This window comes from Schistocerca americana, chromosome 8 (assembly GCF_021461395.2).
Source record: "Schistocerca americana isolate TAMUIC-IGC-003095 chromosome 8, iqSchAmer2.1, whole genome shotgun sequence".
NCBI classification, from domain to species: Eukaryota; Metazoa; Arthropoda; class Insecta; order Orthoptera; family Acrididae; genus Schistocerca; species Schistocerca americana.
In genome coordinates this window covers 271,865,402-271,889,920 of record NC_060126.1, presented here as the reverse complement: position 1 = coordinate 271,889,920, position 24,519 = coordinate 271,865,402, and the positions used below count along the sequence as shown (strand labels likewise).

At 45.8% G+C, this 24,519-nt stretch overlaps 1 pseudogene; it reads right to left on the bottom strand.

Moving 5' to 3' along the window:
- Positions 1 to 23,474: 23,474 nt before the first annotated feature.
- On the bottom strand, positions 23,475 to 23,592 carry LOC124546223 (annotated as a pseudogene).
- Between the last annotated feature and the right edge of the window lie 927 nt (positions 23,593 to 24,519).

Below are 24,519 nucleotides of genomic sequence, written 5' to 3'. Positions count from 1 at the left end.
CTCCATCTGCAGGTGACACAAGGTTTATTGTGAAAGACGTAAAACGTAATGCATATGTAGTAGCTAATAGGGCAGTCGTTACCTCTCCACGTGACTTTCATAGATAAGATAACGTTTCACTAAATGTTCAGATGTGTGTGAATTCATAAGGGACCAAACTGCTGAAGTCATCAGTCCCTAGACTTACACACTACTTAAACTAAAACTAATTTACATTAAGGACAACAAGCGCGGCTAACCCTTAACTGCAGCAAAACCCAGTGTGTAGAGTTTCTGACACGAAACTGGTGTAAAAGCGAAATTTTGTTGTCCCGAGATGAGGCAAGTCAATCAGTGAAGTCAGCCATTTTAAATTCATAGGTGTGAAGGTAGATGGAAAGCATCTTGGAAGTATCACGTTCAAGATATTGTGCAGAAAATGAATGCTGTTCTCTTCACGGTCTCTTACAGGCAAAAGTGAAGGCTTCTTTTCCTTCTCTTCATTCTTTTGTTACCGAGCGAGGTGGCGCAGTGGTTAGCACACTGGACTCTCATTCGGGAGGACAACGGTTCAAACCCGCGTCTGGCCATCCTGATTTAGGTTTTCCGTGATTTCCCTAAATCAAATTCAGGCAAATGCCGGGATGGTTCCTTCCTCACCCTTCCCTCCTCCGATGGGACCGATGACCTCACTGTTCGGCCCCTCCCCCAAATCAACCAACCGACCAATCACTCTGTTGTCGCCGGCCGAAGTGGCCGTGCGGTTCTAGGCGCTGCAGTCTGGAACCGCGAGACCGCTACGGTCGCAGGTTCGAATCCTGCCTCGGGCATGGATGTGTGTGATGTCCTTAGGTTAGTTAGGTTTAACTAGTTCTAAGTTCTAGGGGACTAATGACCTCAGAAGTTGAGTCCCATAGTGCTCAGAGACATTTGAACCATTTTGAACTCTGTTGTCACGTATGCTGTTAGATTTTGGCCCAACTCCGTGCACTCACCAAGTAAATTCTCAGCCTGAATTCTGAATTCTTTTACCATGAGACGATACGTATACTCACTGAAATATTAAATGACTGCATGCGGTTCAAAGTGCCTAACTACATTTGTTTGTCTGTACGAAGCATTTTGTGGATTATGCACATCTGAAGATGGCAGTTATTTGCCGAAACCAGTAGTGTGAATATTTTTATATGTCTAAGTGATTGTTGTCGTAATACTTATTATAAAAACCTGCAAATGGTACAAATTAGGAATCTGGTTTCCTAAACAACTCCCCTCCTCCAGCACAGTCAGCATAAATCGACATTTTGCATATCATGCGTCTGATCGTTTTCTTAAATTAGATCTTCCTCACACGACTCCTAATAGATTTTGTTTTCTTCAGTTACTTTTCATATCACAATTTGTAAGAACCTCTCTCTCATATACTAAACGTTCAGAAGTGTCTCAGTTTAGCCGGTGAGTACGGCTAAACTGAGACATGCCATTGCGATACGTTTTTTAAAAAAATACCATAAAATTAACTTGTTCACATTCATTATAAGCAAAGTATTAACAGTACGAGAGCATAGCCTACTGCATGACTAGAGCGAGAGGCATCGTATCGACGACTGCTGACTACAGTACACAGTCTGTAACTTGAGGGTACAACCGATATTGTTCGTATAAGCAGCTCTTACATCTTTGGTTCTGCCAAAGTTTTTCGTTTATTTATTTTCATCAACGTTTCATGGCACTGTAAAATTACTGAAAGATAGTATTTATGACACGTAGACTCTTCCTAACGTCTGAGTGGCAAAGGGCAACTTTTACTAGCAAATGTTTGTTAACAACAATTACTTGATTTGTGCCAGAATAAATGTACTTTCCTTACATATCTCTCTGCCGACGTCACGAGCGATTTCTGCATCAGCACCTCATCTCATTGGCTCTGAAAGCGGCAGATGGCCACTGCCTCTGCTGGCCAACGTGGGAAACTACCGCTAGTTACTTACTCCTTATGTTCTGCAGCGCTGATATATTCACTTCACGTATGTGAAACTGCAAAACTGTAAATAAAGTAAAATGCGCTCTTATCTGCAAATAAGGGCTACCTTACAAGGTCCCTTCACTAGGCCTTGAAGTTGTCTTTTAGAGCTGTCGTCATTGTTCTGGATTCGACGATATTTCTCGGATGGATCCCTTTAGCCCATTTTTTGCCTACTGTGGCTGCACCTGTACTGAAATTTTGGAGCAGTCCGTTTCGTCTATAATACTGAACGTAAATTTTCTTGTTTCAGACATGCTTAAACTGAACATCATCTTTTCAAATGGAAGACTGTGATGTTACTAATCGTTTTTAACCTGGAAAACATTTTAATGTGACCAAAAATATTAATATCCTCTTTTGCATTTTTCTCTTTATATACAGCATGCTTATTAATTGTTGGCACCGTCACAGTTTATATGCTCCCAGATTTGTTCAGTTCACTTACATTGTGCGGCCCTTACCGCCAGACGTTCGAGTCCTCCCTCGGACATGGGTGAGTGTATTGTTCTTAGCATAAGTTAGTTTAAGTAGTGTGTAAGTCTAGAGACCGATGAGCTAAGCAGTTTGGTCCCTTAGGAATACACACACATTTGAACATTTCACTTAAATATACTGTTACAGCTAAATATTATTCATCCGTGCTCCACTTTTCATTGTTGTTGTTGTTGTGGTCTTCAGTCCTGAGACTGTTTTGATGCAGCTCTCCATGCTACTCTATCCTGTGCAAGCTTCTTCATCTCCCAGTACCTACGGCAACCTACATCCCTCTGAATCTGCTTAGTGTATTCATCTCTTGGTCTCCCCCTATGATTTTTACCCTCCACGCTGCCCTCCAATACTAAATTGGTGATCCCTTGATGCCTCAGAACATGTCCTACCAACCGATCCCTTCTTCTGGTCAAGTTGTGCCACAAACTTCTCTTCTCCCCAATCCTATTTAATACTTCCTCATTAGTTATGTGATCTACCCATCTAATCTTCAGCATTCTTCTGTAGCACCACATTTCAAAAGCTTCTATTCTCTTCTTGTCCAAACTATTTACCGTCCATGTTTCACTTCCATACATGGCTACACTCCATACAAATACTTTCAGAAATAACTTCCTAACACTTAAATCTATACTCGATGTTAACAAATTTCTCTTCTTCAGAAACGCATTCCTTGCCATTGCCAGTCTACATTTTATATCCTCTCTACTTCGTCCATCGTCAGTTATTTTGCTCCCCAAATAGCAAAACTCCTTTACTACTTTAAGTATCTCATTTCCTAATCTAATACCCTCAGCATCACCCGACTTAACTCGACTACATTCCATTATCCTCGTTTTGCTTTTGTTGATGTTCATCTTATATCCTCCCTTCAAGACACCATCCCTTCCATTCAACTGCTCTTCCAAGTCCTTTGCTGTCTCTGACAGAATTACAATGTCATCGGCGAACCTCAAAGTTTTTATTTCTTCTCCATGGATTTTAATACCTACTCCGAATGTTTATTTTGTTTCATTTACTGCTTGCTCAATATACAGATTGAATAACATCGGGGAGAGGCTACCACCCTGTCTTACTCCCTTCCCAACCACTGCTTCCCTTTCATGTCCCTCAACTCTTATAACCGCCATCTGGTTTCTGTACAAGTTGTAAATAGCCTTTCGCTCCCTGTATTTTACCCCTGCCACCTTTAGAATTTGAAAGAGAGTATTCCAGTCAACATTGTCAAAAGCTTTCTCTAAGTCTACAAATGCTAGAAACGTAGGTTTGCCTTTCCTTAATCTTCCTTCTAAGATAAGTCGTAAGGTCAGTATTGCCTCACGTGTTCCAGTATTTCTACGGAATCCAAACTGATCTTCGTGTTAGTACGTTTCAGCTGTGGCTTATTAAACTGATTGTTCTGTAATTTTCACATCTGTCAACACCTGCTTTCTTTGGGATTGGAATTATTATATTCTTCTTGAAGTCTGAGGGTATTTCGCCTGTTTCATACATCTTGCTCACCAGATGGTAGAGTTTTGTCAGGACTGGCTCTCCCAAGGCCGTCAGTAGTTCCAATGGAATGTTGTCTACTCCGGGGGCCTTGTTTCGACTCCGGTCCTTCAGTGCTCTGTCAAACTCTTCACGCAGTATCGTATCTCCCATTTCATCTTCATCTACATCCTCTTCCATTTCCAAAATATTGTCCTCAAGTGCATCGCCCTTGTATAGACCCTCTATATACTCCTTCCACCTTTCTGTTTTCCCTTCTTTGCTTAGAACTGGGTTTCCATCTGAGCTCTTGATGTTCATACATGTGGTTCTCTTATCTCCAAAGGTCTCTTTAATTTTCCTGTAGGCAGTATCTATCTTACCCCTAGTGAGATAAGCCTCTACATCCTTACATTTGTCCTCTAGCCATCCCTGCTTAGCCATTTTGCACTTCCTGTCGATCTCATTTTTGAGACATTTGAATTCCTTTTTGCCTGCTTCATTTACTGCATTTTTATATTTTCTCCTTTCATCAATTAAATTCAATATTTCTTCTGTTACCCAAGGATTTCTACTAACCCTCTTCTTTTTACCTACTTGATCGTCTGCTGCCTTCACTACTTCATCCCTCAGAGCTACCCATTCTTCTTCTATTGTATTTCTTTCTCCCATTCCTTTCAATTGTTCCCTTATGCTCTCCCTGAAACTCTGTACAACCTCTGGTTCTTTCAGTTTATCCAGGTCCCATCTCCTTAAATTCCCACCTTTTTGCAGTTTCTTCAGTTTTAATCTACAGGTCATAACCAATAGATTGTGGTCAGAGTCCACATCTGCCCCTGGAAATGTCTTACAATTTAAAACATGGTTCCTAAATCTCTGTCTTACCATTATATAATCTATCTGATACCTTTTAGTATCTCCAGGGTTCTTCCATGTATACAACCTTCTATCATGATTCTTAAACCAAGTGTTAGCTATGATTATGTTGTGCTCTGTGCAAAATTCTATCAGGCGGCTTCCTCTTTCATTTCTTAGCCCCAATCCATATTCACCTACTACCGTTTCCTTCTCTCCCTTTTCCTACACTCGAATTCCAGTCACCCATGACTATTAAATTTTCGTCTCCCTTCACTATCTGAATAATGTCTTTTATTTCATCATGCATTTCTTCAATTTCTTCGTCATCTGCAGAGCTAGTTGGCATATAAACTTGTACTACCGTAGTAGGTGTGGGCTTCGTATCTATGTTGGCCACAATAATGCGTTCACTATGCTGTTTGTAGTAGCTTACCCGCATTCCTATTTTCCTATTCATTATTAAACCTACTCCTGCATTACCCCTATTTGACTTTGTGTTTATAACCCTGTAGTCACCTGACCAGAAGTCTTGTTCCTCCTGCCACCGAACTTCACTAATTCCCACTATATCTAACTTTAACCTATCCATTTCCCTTTTTAAATTTTCTAACCTACCTGCCCGATTAAGGGATCTGACATTCCACGCTTCGATCCGTAGAACGCCAGTTTTCTTTCTCCTGATAACGACATCCTCTTGAGTAGTCCCCGCCCGGAGATCCGAATGGGGGACTATTTTACCTCCGGAATATTTTACCCAAGAGGACGCCATCATCATTTAATCATACAGTAAAGCTGCATGCCCTCGGGAAAAATTACGGCCGCAGTTTCCCCTTGCTTTCAGCCGTTCGCAGTACCAGCACAGCAAGGCCGTTTTGGTTATTGTTACAAGGCCAGATCAGTCAATCATCCAGACTGTTGCCCTTGCAACTACTGAAAAGGCTGCTGCCCCTCTTCAGGAACCACACGTTTGTCTGGCCTCTCAACAGATACCCCTCCGTTGTGGTTGTACCTACGGTACAGCTATCTGTATCGCTGAGGCACGCAAGCCTCCCCACCAACGGCAAGGTCCATGGTTCATGGAGGGGGGGGGGGGCACTTTTCACTACGTCTTCCTATAGCCTTACTGCAACATAAAATAATTATTTAACTAACGACTTAGGATAAAGAACACATCATAAAATTCAACAATCACTTGGTAATATTATGTTACAGTCTTGATGCTACACATACTTATAAGACGCACAATACTAGCATGTTTCTTAAATTGTGCAATGCAAAATCAGAAAATTTTGGCGGTACATTTTAAGCAACGTCGCCATTTTTTTCTTTGTCAGTTTCCCAGAAACGAATCACAATGTATACCCGTACATGTCTGCCTAAAAACTAAGGTTATTTCATGTGTATTCGCCCATAAATAAAACATTATGCTAGTTACCTTATAACATTATTTCTCTCCGCCATGTACACAGAATGCTAGACGAAAAGTGCAGCAAAATCAATGTCCTCAGACTATATGTTCCTCAACACACAGAGCTCACAGCTGACGTAGTTCACGCTGACTTCATTAAATATCGGTGAGCATGAGGTGAACGAATTTTATAGTAGTGGAGCAAATTAGTTACCAGTACAATATAGGCAAATCACCCCTAAGAAAAACTAAGCCAACGGCGAAAAAGAAAAAAAAAGCAAAGCTCCGAGACCGCCAACCAGCTCTGGAATTTGAAGATCTAACGTGCCAATTGGGCAGAATTTGGCACGATATTCCTCAAGAGAACATTCAATAACTCTGTCAATCAATTCTAAGCCGAATAACAGTATGTATGTGGATCAGAGGTGGACTAGCGCGTTATCGATTTGCTGCTGACTCTGTGAAGCTCTTTACCTTGAATAAATCATTCAGTTTTCTGAAACCGTACTCTTCGGTTTGTCAGCTACATCACAATCCCGTCCCATTCGGATAGTTCCTCAGTAGTGCGCCTTAGAGTGTATATTTCAAGGCTGCGCGCAAAAACCGACCGCAGAACTGGGAAACGTGCAGGGTCAAGCTTGTCACTAACATGCGCTCTCATAAAGCAACGAGAGACTTCCGCAAACAATACCGCATACACGCTCATCGAGCAACGTAGCAACCGCTCACCGGGTTAGCTCTTATCGGTATTCTGTGTACCTGAAGTAGGACAGTTGTCCTTTTATTGGAAAATATAATTTAATGTAACTACATGCGAATGTTATCAGCCATGAGTATTTTATACCAAATTGTTCGTCTCGACTTCTCCTACATCACTGTGCTACCTAAAACAGTTACCGTTTACACCGTCTGTATGTTGGTGTACACTACTGGCCATTAAAATTGCTACGCCACGAAGGTGACGTGCTACAGACGCGGAATTTAACAGACAGGAAGAAGATGCTGTGGTATGCAAATGATTAGCTTTTCAGAGCATTCACACAAGGTTGGCACCGGTGGCGACACCTACAACGTGCTGACATGAGGAAAGTGTCCAACCGATTTCTCATACACAAACGGCAGTTGACCGGCGTTGCCTGGTGAAACATTGTTGTGATGCCTCGTGTAAGGAGGAGAAATGCGTACCATCACGTTTCCAACTTTGGCAAAGGTCGGATTGTAGCCTATCGCGATTGCGGTTTATCGTATCGCGACACTGCTGCTCGCGTTTGTCGAGATCGAGTGACTGTTAGCAGAGTATGGAATCGGTGGGTTCAGGAGAGTGATAACGGAACGCCGTGCTGGATCCCAACGGCCTCGTATCACTAGCAGTCGAGATGACAGGCATCTTATCCGCATGGCTGTAACGGATCGTGCAGCCACGTCTCGATCCCTGAGTCAACAGATGGGGCCGTTTACAGGACAACAACCATCTGCACGAACACTTCGACGACGTTTGCAGCAGCGTGGACTATCAGCTCGGAGACCGTGGCTGCGGTTACCCTTGACGCTGCATCACAGATAGGAGCGCCTGCGATGGCGTACTCAACGACGAACCTGGGTGCACGAATGGCAAAACGTAATTTTTTCGGATGAATCCAGTTTCTGTTTACAGCATTATGATGGTCGCATCAGTGTTTGACGACATCGCGGTGAACGCACATTGGAAGCGTGTATTCGTCATCGCCATACTATCACCCGGCGTGATGGTATGGGATGCCACTGGTTACACGTCTCGGTCACCTCTTGTTGGCATTGACGGCACTTTGAACAGTGGACGCTACATTTCAGATGTGTTACGACCCGTGGCTCTAGCCTTAATTCGATCCCTGCGAAACCCTACATTTCAGCAGGATAATGCACGACCGCATGTTGCAGGTCCTGTACGGGTCTTTCTGGATACAGAAAATGTTCGACTGCTGCCCTGGCCAGCACATTCTCCAGATCTCTCACCAATTGAAAACGTCTGGTCAATGGTGGCCGAGCAAGTGGCTCGTCACAATACGCCAGTCACTACTTTTGATGAACTTTTATCGTGTTGAAGCTGCATGGGCAGCTGTACCTGTACAGCCATCCAAGCTCTGTTTGACTCAATGGCCAGGCGTATCAAGGCCGTTATTACGGCCAGAGGTGGTTGTTCTGGGTACTGGTTTCTCTGGATCTATGCATCCAAATTGCGTGAAAATGTAATCACATGTCAGTTCTAGTATAATATATTTGTCCAATGAATACCCATTTATCATCTGCATTTCTTCTTGGTGTAGCAATTTTAATGGCCAGTAGTGGACGCCGGGTGTAATAGTAGAAATGACATTATGCTAGTAAGCTACGTGCGTAGGAATTCTCTGCAATAACACGTTCAATTTTTCCTCCGCTAACACTCTGCCCTGCGGCGTCCCCCGGGTCAAAATGTGCTGGCAGCGCCTAGTGTGACGGCGTGGGACAGACGGCAAATGCACGCTGACCGACCACGCCGCGACGCATTCGAAACGTCATTAACCGTGTTTGTTTGCTTTTAATAACATTCCGGCCCGGCAGAGCAAACACGGCGCCACTGCAGTTATGTTTAGTATAATTATTACGGGCGATATTTAATTAATATTTTAATTTGCGCGTCGCCGCCGGCCGTCGGAGCTGACCGCCGCATCGTCGCCGCTGCCTGCAATCCACCAGCGTTCGAACGCGTGTGCATGTAATGTACACATATGTGTGCCATATAGCCGGCGGCCGATCAATACGCGTCGACTGAGCAACTAACATTGCCAAACACCCTTCCGTCTACCGCACCTGCTTCGACTCGTGTGCACTTGTTTTTGCGCACAGCACGTTCAGCACAAGTCACGTGGCCGGTCCGCACTGACGTCACGAGATGAAACGTCTAAACATTCCAACACACACACACACACACACACACACACACACACACACACACACACACACACATTTCGATGTTTATCTTAACAGCGGTGGGTTGCACTATGTGCTACCACAAGAAGTTAACCTATTCTCACCGTCATCTACAGGAGAGGATTTTGTACTGGGTGATCAAAAAGTCAGTATAAATTTGAAAACTGAATAAATCACGGAATAATGTAGATAGAGAGGTACAAGTTGACACACATGCTTGGAATGACATGGGGTTTTATTAGAACCAAAAAAATACAAACGTTCAAAAAATGTCCGACAGATGGCGCTTCATCTGATCAGAATAGCAATAATTAGCATAACAAAGTAAGACAAAGCAAAGATGATGTTCTTTACAGGAAATGCTGAATATGTCCACCATCATTTGTCAAAAATGGCTGTAGTCGAGAAATAATGTTGTGAACAGCACTATACAGCATGTCTGGAGTTATGGTGAGGCATTGGCGTCGGATGTTGTCTTTCAGCATCCCTAGACATGTCGGTCGATCACGATACACTTCCGACTTCAGGTAACCCCAATGCCAATAATCGCACGGACTGAGGTCTGGGGACCTGGGAGGCCAAGCATGACGAAAGTGGCGGCTGAGCACACGACCATCACCAAACGACGCGCGCAAGAGATCTTTCACGCGTCTATCAATATGGGGTGGAGCGCCATCCTGCATAAACATCGTACGTTCGAGCAGGTGTTTATCAGCCAGGCTGGGGATGATGCGATTCTGTAACATATCGGCGTAACTCTCACCCGTCACGGTAGCAGTTTTGCTGTCCAGTGCCATCTGTCGGACATTTTGTGAACGTTGTTTTTTTTTTTTTTGTTCTAATAAAACCCCATGTCATTCAAAGCATGTGTGTCAATTTTTACCTCTCTATCTACATTATTCCGCGGTTTATTAAGTTTTCAAATTTGTACTGACTTTTTGATCAACCTGTACTTCCGTATCTTCTAGATCTACACTGAATCGCCAAAAAAAAACTGGTATAGCCATGATTATTCAAATACAGAGATACGTAAACAGGGAAAATACTGCGCTGCGGTCGGCAACGCCCATACAAGACAAGTGTCTGGCGCAGTTGTTAGATCGGTTACTGCTGCTACAATGGCAGGTTATCAAGATTTAAGTGAGTTTGAACGTGGTGTTATAGTCGGCACACACAGAATCTCCCAGGTAGCGATGAAGTGGGGAATTTCACCTACAGCCGGTTCACCAGAGTACAGTGAATATCAGGAACCCTGTAAAACATCAAATCTTCGACATCGCTGCGGCCGGAAAAAGATCCTGCAAGAATGAGACCAACGACTTCTGAAGAGAATCGTTCAACGTGACAGAACTGCAACCCTTCCGCAAACTGCTGCAGATTTCATTGCTGGGCCATCAACAAGTGTGAGCGTGCGAAATCTACAACGAAACATCATCGACATGGGCTTTCGGAACCAAAGGCCCACTGCTGTACCCTTGATGACTGCACGACACAAAGGTTTACGCCTCGCCTGGTCCCGTCAACACCAACATTGGACTGTTGATGACTGGAAACGCGTTGCTGATCGGACGAGTCGTATCGAGAGGATGGACACATGTACGCGTGTGGGGACAACCTCATGAGTCAATGGACCCTGCATCTCAGCACGTCAAGGTTGTGGGAACATTGTAATGATGTGCTGCGTGTGCAGTTGGAATGATATGGTCTGCCGGATATGTCTAGTTACGACTCTGACAGTTGACACGTACGGAAGTATCCTGTCTGATCACCTGCATCCATTCATGCCCATTGTGCAATTCGACGGACTTGAGCAATTCCAGCAGGACAGTGCGACACCCCATACGCCCAGAATTGCTACGGAGTGGCTCCAGGAACACTCTTCTGAATTTAAACACTTCCGCTGGCCACCAAACTCCCCAGACATGAACATTATTGAGCTTATCTGGGATGCCTTGCAACGTGCTGTTCAGAAGAGATCTCCGACCCCTCACACTCTTATGGATTTATGGACAGCCATGCAGGATTCATGGTGTCAATTCCCTCCAGCACTGCTTCTGATATTAGTCGAGTCCATGCTGCGCCGTGCTTCGGCACTTCTGCGTGCTCAGGGGAGCCCTAAACGATATTAGGCAGGCGTACCAGTTTCTTTGACTCATCATTGTACATTTGGCATTTAAGTTCAGGGAGAAGGAATACGAAATTCTAAGACTGCCGATAATACAGTAATTTTGTCAGAGATGACATTGAATTTAGTGGAGCAATTGAACGGAATGGATAGTGTCTTGAAAAAAAGTTTTACGATTAACATCAACAAAATTAAACAACAAAAATGTTTTTTTGTCAGCAGTCTTCTGACTGGTTTGATGCGGAACGCCACGAATTCCTCTCTTGTGCTAACCTCTTCATCTCAGAGTAGCACCTGAAACCTACGTCCTCAATTATTTGCTGGATGTATTCCAATCTATGTCTTCCTCTACAGTTTTCCTCCTTTGCAGCTCCCTCTAGTATCATGGAAGTCATGCCCTCATGTCTTAACTGATGTCCTATCATCCTGTCCCTTCTCCTTATCAGTGTTTTCCACATATTCCTTTCCTCTCCCATTCTGCGCAGAACCTGCTCGTTCCATACCTTAAAGTCCACCTAATTTTCAACATTCGTTTGTAGCACCACATCTCAAATGCTTCTATTCTCTCCTGTTCCGATTTTCCGACAGTCCGTGTTTCATTACCATACAGTGCTGTATTCCAGACGTACATTCTCAGAAATTTCCTCCTCAAATTAAGAACGATTTCGATATTAGTAGAGCTTTCTTGGCCAGGAAAGCCCTTTTTGCCATTGCTTCTAACGTCCTCCTTGCTCCGTCCGACATTGCTTATTTTACTACCTGGGTAGCAGAATTCCTTAACTTCATCTACTTTGTGACCATCAATCCCGATGTTCAGTTTCTCGCTGTTCTCATTTCTACTACTTCTTATTACCTTCGTCTTTCTTCGATTTACTCTCAATCCATATTTTGTACTCACTAGACTGTTCATTCCGTTCAGCAGATCATTTAATTCTTCTTCACTTTCACGCAGGATAGCAATGTCATCAGCGAATTGTATCATAGATATCCTTTCACCTTGAATTTTAATTCCTCTCCTGAACCTTTCTTTTATTTCCATCATTGCTTCCTCGATGTACAGGTTGAACAGTAGGGGCGAAAGGCTACATCCTTGTCTTACGCGCTTTTTAATACGAGCACTTCGTTCTTCGTCGTCCGCTCTTATTCTTTCCTCTTGGCTGTTGCACATATTGTATATGACCCGTCTCTCCCTATAGTTTACCCCTACTTTTCTCAGAATTTAGAACATCTTGCGCCATTTTACAATGTCGAACGCTTTTTCCAGGTCAACAAATCCTATGAACGTCTCTTGATATCTCTTTAATCTCACTTCCATTATTAACCGCAACGTCAGAATTGCCTCTGTCGTGCCTTTACCTTTCCTAAAGCCAAACAGACCGTCATCTAGCGCATTCTCAATATACTTTTCCATTCTTCTGTATATTATTCTTGTAAGCAGCTTCGATGCATGAGCTGTTAAGCTGATTGTGCGATGATTCTCGCACTTGTCAGCTCTTGCCGTCTTCGGAATTGTGTGGATGATGCTCTTCCGAAAGTCAGATGGTATGTCGCCAGACTCATACATTCTACACACCAACATGAATAGTCGTTTTGTTGCCATTTACCCCAACGATTTTAGAAATTCTGATGGAATGTTATCTATCCCTTCTGCTTTATTTGATCTTAAGTCTTCCAAAGCTCTTTTAAATTCTGTTTCTAATACTGGATCCCCTATTTCTTCTAAATCGTCTCCTGTTTCTTCTTCTATCACACCAGACAAATCTTCCCCCTCATACAGGCTTTCAGTGATTCTTTCCACCTATCCGCTCTATCCTCTGCATTTAACAGTGGAATTCCCGTTGTACTCTTAATGTTATCACCCTTGCTTTTAATGTCACAGTAGGTTGTTTTGACATTTCTGCATGTTGAATCTGTCCTTCGGACAAGCATTTCTTTTTTGAAGTCTTCACATTTTTCCTGCAGCCATTTCGTCTTAGCTTCCGTGCACTTCCTATTTATTTCATTCCTCAGTGACTTGTATTTCTCTATTCCTGAGTTTCCTGGAACATTTTTGTACTCCCTCCTTTCATCGATCAATTGAAGCATTTCTTCTGTTACCTGCGGTTTCTTCGCAGATACCTTCCTTGTACTTATGTTTTTCTTCCCAACTTCTATGATTGTCCATCTTAGAAATGTCCATTCCTCTTCTACTGTACTGCCTAGTGAGCTTTTCCTTATTGCTGCATCTATAGCCTTAGAGAACTTCAACCGTATCTAGTCATTCCTCAGTACTTCCGTATCACACTGCTTTGCGTATTGATTCTTCCTGACTAATGTCTTAAACTTCAGCCTACTCTTCATCACTACTATATTGTGATCTGAGTCTATGTCTGCTTCTGGATATACCTTACAGTCCAGTATCTGATTTCGGAATCTCTGTCTGACCATGATGTAATCTAACTGAAATCTTCCCATATCACCCGGCCTTTTCCAAGTATACCTCCTCCTCTTGCGATTCATGAACAGAGTATTCGCTATTGCAGCGCGGGATTAGCCGAGCGGTCTGAGGCGCTGCAGTCATGGACTGTGCGGGCATGGGTGTGTGTGTTTGTCCTTAGGATAATTTAGGTTAAGTAGTATGTAAGCTTAGGGACTGATGACATTAGCAGTTAAGTCCCATAAAATTAAAAAAAAAGTATTCGCTATTACTAGCTGAAATTTATTGCAGAACTCAATTAGTCATTCTCGTCTCTCATTTCTTGTCCCAAGCCCATATTCTTCTGTAACCTTTCCTTCTACTCCTTCCCCTACAACTGCATTCCAGTCTCCCATGACTACTAGATTTTCATCCCCCTTTACATACTGTATTACCCTTTCAGTATCCTCATACACTTTCTCTGTCTCTACATCTTCACCTTGCGACGTCGGCATGTATACGAGAACTATCGTTGTCGGTGTTGGTTTGCTGTCGATTCTGGTAAGAACAACCTTGTCACTGAATTATTCACAGTAACAAACTCTCCGCCCTACCTTCCTCTTCATAACGAATCCTACTTCCGGTATACCATTTTTGCTGCTGTTGATATTACCCTATACTCATCTGACCAGAAATCCTTGTCTTCTTTCCACTTCACTTCACTGCCCCTACTGTATCTAGATTGGGCCTTTGCATTTCCCTTTTCAGATTTTCTAGCACCGTACCATGTTCAAGCTTCTGACATTCCACGCCCCGACTCGGAGAACATGATCCTTCTGTTGATTATTCAATCTTTTTCTTGTGGTAACCTCCCTCTTGGCAGTCCCTCCCCGAAATCCGAACGGGGGACTATTCCGGAATCTTTTGTGAATGGAGAGATCATCATGACACTTCTTCAATTACAGGCTCTGAGCACTGTGGGACTTAACATCTGTATTCATCAGTCCCCTAGAACTTAGAACTACATAAACCTAGCTAACCTAAGGACATCACACACATCCATGCCCGAGGCAGGATTCGAACCTGCGACCGTAGCGGTCACGCGGTTCCAGACTGAAGCGCCTAGAACCGCACGGCCACTTTCTTCAATTACAGGCCACATGTTCTGTGGGTACACGTTACATGTCTGTAATGCAGAGGCATCCATTGCCTTCTGCATCCTCATGCCGTTGATCATTGGTTATTCTTCTGCCTTTAGGAGCAGTTTCCCATTCCTAGGACAAGAGAGTGCCCCAAACCTCTGTCCGCTCCTCCGGTCTCTTTGACAAGACCGTTGGCAGAACGAGGGGTGACTTCTTACGCCGAAAATCTTCGGCCGCCAATGCTGATTATTAATCAAAATTTAAGCAGTAGCGGGATTCGAACCCAGGACCGAAGACGTTTTGATTATGAATCAAAGACGCTACCCCTCTTTTTTTGAAGAACCGGTGTGTTCAATACTTTTTTTTTTATGGAGAGCAGAATGGTCATTTCTGAGCTGGTGGAGACAGAGTGGGCAGGGGTTGAAAACCCGAGGCCTGGCCATGACGACTCCCCCTTCCCATACCTGAATCACTCCTTTCAATTTTTTTTTTTTTTTACCGGGAGCAGGGTAAGGAACGTAAAACATCTTTATTGTTACAAACATAAATACAACAGAAATGTCATTCATCCGGCGGAATCAACAAGAGACTTTTACACTCGAGCAAGGCGAGCAAAAATCTTTATTAACAAGGTGTCGGAAAAAAATAATAGCAATAATACTGAAGTAAGCCAAGGGATGTGAGGCAATAGACAAAAAGGGAAGAAGGTATGACAAGACTTGCAGGCAACTACCCGGCAGATGGAGCGTGGAGGCAGAGTGGGCAGGGGTCAACACGCGAAGCCTGGCCACTGTGTCCCCGGCACCACTACCGGGAAGAAGCGCTCGAAAGCAGGGTAGAAGCCAAAGAGGAGAAGACAGTAGAGTTGGAGGAATAACCAACGTACTCTGGTATAGTGCATAAAAGAAAGGAGGCGCGTGTCCATGCGCCTACTCCAGTGTGGGTTACGATACAAAAAGTAGCGCGGAGAGTCTCGGATGTCAGCAGGGGAAGGGGGGGGGGGGGAGGGCGCGGGAGTGTCGTCCGCGAGTGGCACCATCCAGATGAGCGGGGGTGACGTAAAGATCGCGTGTAGGTAATTAGCGAAGAAGGCGCGGTAGCGCGGCGCGGTCGGTGCTCGACTTCACTGTGGGAGGTTTGTAGGTACTACCAGAAGCCAAGACGTGATTTGTCGCCATCATTATACATGTAGGTGATCGTCCACTTCTTGGCCCATACAATCGTATCATTGTTGGTGGCGGGAAAATAAGTATCCTCAGGATGGATAAAAGTCCATGGGTCAATCGAATCCGTCGGAACGCGGAGGTAACAGGCAACGAAATGTCGGCCAAGTTTCCAGACGTCGCTGGTGGCAACACAAATCAGGTGGTGGACATAGTTATCCATGAGGTGGCAAAGTGAACAAAGCGGAGAGTCCGTTAGTCCGACGGCGTGAAGACGTTGATTTTTGGCGAATTTTCCACATGCGACATGGTACCATGTTGCCCGGACATTGGAGGGAAGGAAAAGCTCGTGGATATGACTCCAAACTGTGGACCACAGCATCAATGGATGTCTGAGATCGCTGTTGTTGCTGGATATGTAACGAAGCAGCGGGGTGTAAAAATCTTTAGGTCGAGAAGAACGCGTGTTCGGTAAGTGTGTGTGAGCATAACTGAAGTCGACGATGAAATCAGAAATTAGTGTCAGACGATGCTTTATGTGCCCGACTGGTACTGGTGCGGTTATGGTCGCGGTCATAAGAATTTCCAGCAAGCTGCGAGGAAGGGAGGGGCCCCCGTTCCACTTCTTGTGCATGTTGGACATGGACAAGGACGCCGCTCAGAATTGCTCTTGATAAGGCCGAGGCCTCCCGCCCGCGGGGGGAGGGTGAGCGTTTCGTAACGGACCTTAAAGAGCGTACAGGCCGTAAGAATGCATCCGAAAGCAGCCTGGAGGCTGCGTCCAATAGTGGTGATGGCAGCGGGAGTTGCTGTGCGATGTGGACCATTCTAGACGCCACATGTCGATTGAGGTATTGGACCCGTTGTAAAGAATCGAATCGGCGGAGGAGGTTTTGTAGCACCGCTGTGCGATTAATTTGGAATGCACGCCGAAAATTGATGGCAGCAGAACGGCGCACGGTGGAGGTAAAAATGATACCAAGGTATCGTAGTTGCTGTACACACGGGAGAGGTGCTAAGTCGTCGTGTGAGAGGCCGCGTCCAATGGACATCGCCGTGAATTTTGCCACAGTCATTCTACTGCCCGCTGCAGTACCGTACGTTGGTATCAAGTCAAGCACCGTTTGTGTTTCATTCCGTTGATCGGACCAAGATGAGGAGGTCGTCTGGATACGCACGGCACCGAAAACTGTGCTATCGCAAAGTGAGACCAGAAAGGTGGCTCCTCAGAGTCCCGAAGAGTGGCTTCAGGCTTACGGCATAGATTAGGGTCGAAAGTGGGCAGCCTTGCCTCATGGAACGCCGGATCGCCACTGGTCCCGCCGCACGGCCATTAACCTGAATCGGCGATTCAGCGTTGCCATACAGGAGCCGGATGACATCGATAAAGGCGGGTGGAAAACCCATTCGGCGCATTACTGAGAACAGAAATCGACGCCGCACCTTGTCGAATTCGGTGTCAAAATCAACGGTAACCAACGCAGCGCGGAGTCTGCACGCCGCTGCCAGTGCAATTAAATCACGACATTCTCCTGTGGCCGTTTGTATTAACTGAGCCACCCGGAGTTGTCTGTTCCGGAGATAGAATGCTAGGCAGGATCTTTCGGCATCGCGTAGCCAGGAGTCATGTAAAAGTTCTAGAGCCAGCGTTAAGCAGAGTCAGGGGACGGAAATGTGCTGTCGTCATTCCCGGTGTCGGTTTGTGGATGGGTAAAATAATTCCCGCGACAAAAGACGGCGGTACGGCGTTCCCCATCGTATCAGTTCATGAAACATTGTCGTCCACCATGACATTAGCGCCAGGAAAGCGCGATAAAATTCTATCCGCAAACCATCGACACCAGGTGACTTATTCAGAGCACCTTTCTTCGTCGTGCATAACTGGCTCAATCACCTCGTCTGCTTCGTCGCTGGCGAGGGTGCGAGTTACGTGTGGTAACGCAAACTCTCCAGCGCGGTTGTTGGTAGTCTCCTCGTGGTACATTATGCGGTAGCGGTCTACAAAGGCATTGATGATTTCGGCCTGGGAAATGACTTGCTGGGCGCGACAGGTGTAGATCTCTGTGATGAGTCGTTGTCGTCGGTGTTTCCTACCGGAGGTGATATGATGCAAGGTGGGGTATTCCTGTTACGCCGAATGTTGACGTCTGATCCGTACCATCGCCCCCTGCAGTCTACGGCGTGTCAACGTTACAATTTGTGCCTTAATCCTGTTTCGTTCCCTCTGCGAATCAGGGGTGGGCGGCTGGGCGTCCAGGCCGCGGAGAACGGCGTAGAAATAGTCGGTAGTGTGCCGGCACCACTCAGCTACTTCCTTGCTGTACTGAATCAAGGTACACGATTGGTAGGTTTGGCACATTCGAGCCACCAAGTCAAGGTTGTGCAGTACTTAGGTAAGCGTCGTTCACAGGTGGCCCATGTCTCGATAACACGTTGAAGACATTTAGGATCGTGAAGAGGTGTTTAGCTTCCACGGTGGACGACTGCGCCAGAGCACTTGTTGCGGGAGGAGACTGCTGAACATGTAGGCACAGTGGTCCGAAAAGGCCAAAGGCCAAAGTTCTGCGTCTTGTACTGCAGGTGTGAGTTCCAGAGAGACGTAAATCCTAAAAATATTCAAATGTGTGTGAAATCTTATGGGACTTAACTGCTAAGGTCATCAGTCCCTAAGCTTACACACTACTTAACCTAAATTATCCTAAGGACAAACACACACACCCATGCCCGAGGGAGGACTCGAACCTCTGCCGGGACCAGCCGCACAGTCCATGACTGCAGCGCCTCAGACCACTCGGCTAATCCCGCGCGGCCGTAAATCCTATCAAGGCGGCTTGCGGAGTGACTCGTCTGGTAAGTATGTCCAGGTGCGTCGCCGTGCCGAACTTCCCAAGTGTCGCGGAGCTACAGATCGCGGACGACAAGGTGCAGGTCTTGACAGGGTTTCCTGCCAAAAAGGGTACACCGCACAAAGATAAACTAGCAACATTAAAACAAACAGAAGTTAAAGGTGGCATTTGATCCTTAGCGTGCAGGACACAATTAAAATCACCCCCAAGCAAGTAATGGTTACAGCGTCCAAGAAACAAACGGGCGATAGAAGTGTGCCCTGCCGCGGATGGCCGGCCGCGGTGACCGTGCGGTTCTGGCGCTGCAGTCCGGAACCGCGGGACTGCTACGGTCGCAGGTTCGAATCCTGCCTTGGGCATGGGTGTGTGTGATGTCCTTAGGTTAGTTAGGTTTAAGTAGTTCTAAGTTCTAGGGGACTGATGACCTAAGATGTTCAGTCCCATAGTGCTCAGAGCCATTTGATTTTTCGTCCCTCTGTGTCGGAAGACGGGAGGGAGCCACGGCGGTATGGAGGAAGGCCGTCGCGGGAACGATAAGTGAGGGAGCGCCCATATCATCGGCAGAGTGGGGATCGGAAGTCGTCGCTGTTGGTAGAGGCGCCGGAATAGCGTCAGGTTGTGAGCGCAACGTGTCGACTCCTGCGTCATCAGTAGCAGCAGGATGGGTCGCCGGTACATGGTCCGACGGGCGGCGGCCGGTGGTAGGAGAAGGGAGCGCCGATGGGTAGGTGGTCGCTAAAACCGTCGCCGGAGGCGCCACTGTAGCAGCTGGCAATTGGGTGATTCGTCGCTGAAGACACTCAGACCTGAGGTGGCCTTATTTGCCGCACCAGGAACAGGGCTTGGGTTGGCCGTCGTATATGATGACCGTTCGGCACCCGCTGAATTGCAGGTAAGATGGCACGTGGCGATGGAGAGCGATGGTGATCTGTCGTACACCGTTAAGAACGGGGTATGTTTGGAGTTGCGCCCAGCGTTAGGCAGTGTGGCCATGTACAGTGCCATAGGGGCGGAAAGCCGCGATAACGTCTTCCGCCGGGAGCTCGAACGGAAGTTCGAAAACTCGTGTGGTGCGTATTCCCAAGCCTACGTGGTCGACAGTGACCGCACCGACATTTCCTTCGGCGTGGCAAAAGCGTAGGCCGTGTTTGGTGTCACGAAGTATTCTTTCGCACACCGCGAAATTGACGTGCAATGCATTGCTTAATATGGACAAATGGATGGCCAAGATGCCACAAGCTGGGATCTTAGTAACGTCGCGTAGGAAGCGTTCCACTTCCAAGGTGTTTGGTCGTGTGTAGTCGTTGCAGAAGCTGAATCGTAGGGTTGATTTTCTAAAGCGAAAGCCAGACTAACCCCTAGACCACAGAATGTAGTATAATTAAATTAGACGATGCATAGAAATTGAGTTTAAGAAACAAGACTTGTAGATGAGTTTTATTATTTGAGCAGAAAAGTAATTGATGATGGCGAAGTAGCAATGTGGTATCGATAGCTACGATGCCACGGCGTAGGTGCAGAGTTCGTAGGTTGGCACTACGACACCGATCCAGACGACAGCGCCCTCTAGCCGAGGCTGTGCAGCTCTACTACCTCCGCTCCAGATTCAGCCCATTTGATTCCGAGGAGACGGCCTAGCAACATTGTTTCTACTTCATATGGGGCTAGCCATTACAGACTGTATTACCTCAGTTACTTTAATGATAGTTTGTACAACTACTAGTAGCTGTTAGATGATGGATGAACGGCGTCGTACCTACTTGCTCATCTGTACGCAAAATTAAGTAAAAGAGTTATAACCTAATTGCAGTACCAAGCATTTCTTCTTCTCCTGCTCCTACTCACTTCCTACATTCGGCCTACCCTTCAGTATACAGGAGCAGACCCATGCGCCGCCTACCAGTCGGAATACAGAAAGCAATGATACAAAATGCCTTAATTAAGGATGGGTCCTGCTTTTTTACAAGTATGAAATTATTGTTTTTCTTAAATGCCTTAACGTATTTCACCTGAATTGTGGCATCCTCAGTGTTTTTTCTTCTTTTATTTTTTCTGAAATACATAAATTACGTTTAGGTTAGAAAGTATGACACATCTGAATTTGTAGTTTAAATTGCATATGTACTTTATTATTCCACGTCTTGTGGCTGCCAATCGAAATCAGCCACAGGTCTAAATTAGGAAATTTTGGAAATTTGTGGTAAGAGATTATGGGGCCAAACTGCTGAGGTTATCGGTCCCTAAGCTTACACACTACTTAACCTAACTTACGATAAGGACAACACACACAGACACACGCCCGAGGGAGGACTCGAACCTCCGATGAATTTTTGTATATGATCTACCCTTTGAAATACATATTCCTATACGTGTGCTACGACTTTTTTTCGGAGTATACATTTCTTGTGTAAATACGTATAAAAAGTCCAACTTGATGAGCCTGTAAGTACTATTAGAGTGTTATAGCCTTCGATGATTTCTTCAGCTTCAGTCCAGAACCACGCTGCTGCTGCGGTCTCAGGTTCGAATTCTGCCTCGGGTCATGGATGTGTGTGATGTCCTTAGGTTAAGTTAGGTTTAAGTAGTTCTAAGTCCAGGGGACTGACGACCTCAGATGTTAATTCCCATAGTGCTTAGAGCCATTTGAACCATTTTTTTATTTTTTTCAGCATTAGTGGAAGAAACAGCGGTCACAGAAACACATCTTAGATCACGACCTGACATCCGTAAAATGAAAATGTTTGAATATGCATAACCGGTTTGGTGAGTTTGTCTGACTTTGAAACTATTGTCAGCAGACTTACAGCCTGCGGTGACGCCTCCACAAGGAGACGAGACATGGCTTAAACCGCCGCCTGATGCTAATATAGAAAAAAAAATCGCCACTGTTGCGCTACTCTTCCTGCGACGCTCTGGGCGACGATAAACGCGCACGCGGTGCGTGCGAAGAGGCGAGACGTGGAGGCTTCCGACCAAACAGTTTCCTCTAATTCGGCGCCTACACGCGAGCTCCAACAGGTACCCGACAGCGCCGAGAAACCGTACAGCTGTGAAATCCGATTTCGCGCACGATGTAAAATTCCCCGCCGCCTTTTGTCATTAGCAGCTTTGTTTCGGGACAGCCCAGGGGATTTTCCTGTTCCGCAGCGGTTAAAATACGGTCCGCGCAGGAGAAAGACACCCGCAGAAGAGGAGAGACCGGAGCTCGTGCTGGTCGTGACGTGGTATAAAAGCCCCCGGCCAGGCGTGCCAACCTCGCAACGCTGCACGTGCCCGGCTTCACAAGGGATTCCGCGGAGCTCACTCCCCCGGGGGTAATTGCGAATTCATGAAGCAAATTTACCTCTCTCTCTCTCTTTCTTTCTTTCTTTTTTTTTTTTTAACGGCTGCACGCACTGTTTGCACGCAACCAGTGAACACGCCCTGCTTGTTTCCTGTGTTGCCGGTTAAGTAAACGCAATCTTGACTCGCTAAACAAGACAGCATTACCTTGTATCCATTTCACCTACCTTATTTGTTTGTTTGCTCCTTCACCTGTGATTATCGAAAGTTCGATGCCCAGGGTTCCTTCCGCGGACCACTGCCGCTGAGCCGCCGTAGAGTTTGGATGTCTTATTCTTTGACATTTAGCAAGAAAGGATGTAGCCCACTAGGCTTCTTTCTCTCACAAAAGCCGATTCAGAATGTCAAAGATTCTACCGATGCTGTTTTTATGAAGTGCGAAAATGAACTTTCGGATAATGTGTTGCTTCAAAGACAAAAAAATGTTCAAAAAGTGTTTGAAATCTTATGGGACTTAACTGCTAAGGTATCAGTCCCTAAGCTTACACACTACTTAACCTAAATTATCTTAAGGACAAACACACACACTCATGCCCGAGGGAGGACTCGAACCTCCGCCGGGACCAGCCGCAGCTTCAAAGACGTTTTAATCGATTTCATAACAGTATTTGACGCTTTGTCGAAGGAAACTCGTATATCACTTTGAAGTTTGTTAATGGGAAGGGCCTTCGTATTATTTAATTGTACCACAATTCATTTCATGGAGTTACTTTACATCTATTAAGCTAGGACAGGTAAACGCAGATATGTTGTCTGTCATTGTTACTACAGCCAGCCGCGAATCCAAGGGCGCGGGGCGCTTGTGGGTAGGCGGCGGGAGGGGGGGAAAGGGGCAATGTGGCTCATCATGACGGTCATAATCCCTCCCCTTCAAATAAAAAAAAGGCATTTCAGTAAAGGCGTTGATCACAAACTCCGTCCGAACAGACCTCAGAAGGCCCGGTGGTACTGACCGCCGCCGTCTCATCCTCAGCATATAGGAGACTGATGCAGATATGGAGGGGCTTGTGGTCAGCACACCGCTCTCCCGCCCGTTGTGAGGTATCGTGACCGGAATCACAAGTAGTAAAGGATACATAAATCATTCACTCCGTCTTCAGGCCACCAGTGGCCTACCGGGACCATCCGACCGCCGTGTCATCCTCGGAGGAGGATGCGGATAGGAGGGGCATGGGGTCAGCACACCTCTCTCCTGGTCGTAAGATGGTATTCTTGACAGAAGCCGCTACTATTCGGTCTAGTAGCTCCTCAACTGGCATCACGAGGCTGATTGCACCCCGAAAAATGGCAACAGCGCATGGCAGCCTGGATGGACACCCATCCAAGTGCCGACCGCGCCCGACAGCGCTTAACTTCGGTGATCTCACGGGAACCGGTGTATCCACTGCAGCAAGGCCGTTGCCTACATAAATCATTCGCAAAAAAATTTTATTGAATATCCAGGTTTTGGTTACTGTGTGACCATTTTCGGTGCAGTAAACGTAAGTTAAAGCATTAAAATCATTTTTATATGCACGTATTCCTAACTGGACTAATCATGACAACTCAGCCTTTGTCATGAATATTCCACTTGCGACTATGCGCAAATAATATTGGTTTTAATGTTTTAACTTTTCTGCACTGAAGATGGCCACACAGTGACCGAAACTGGATATGCATTATTTGCGACTGAGTGCTGTATCCTTTACTATGGCTGAATACTGTGCATCGCTGCCTTCGATCCAGAAGGACCCGGGTTCGATTCCCAGTACCTCCTTGTGTTTTTATAAGGCAGGGAGATCTGGAATGTCGTCCACATAGGATAAAGAAAGCAGCGATAACATCAAGATTCATCTACTGGCAATAACGGTAGGAGGGTCTAACGACAAGCCGATCGCATGTCCCACGGTCATAGATCACTCCTCGAACAGCCTTGTAGCCAACAGCTGGCCAGTCGGAACAGGCGTTAAGGGGCAATCTGTGAGTGGTTTTTACGTTTATTTTTAAGTACAAGAATTTCCATATTTCTCGACTGACTTTGAAAGAACAAAGTAGCGTGAATGCCAGGGGTCTCGAAACGGGCGAGGAATTCTAGAAATTCCAAGCTGTTCATGACAGAAGATTCTTTGCAGTTGTTCGCTTTGACGGCCAGCTCAAGTGGATGACCTTGCTGCCCGACCCGTAACAATGCAGACAAGTAAAGGGACGCGTTCACAGGCTAGCAGTAGCTGTCTTCAACAACAAATCTCACACGGTTAGTGACTTCTCAGGCATTACCGGCGAGGTTGTGAACTTTGCGATCCGTGACGTCATCGTGGTGTTTTCAACCGCAATCCGTGGTCTTTCCCGTT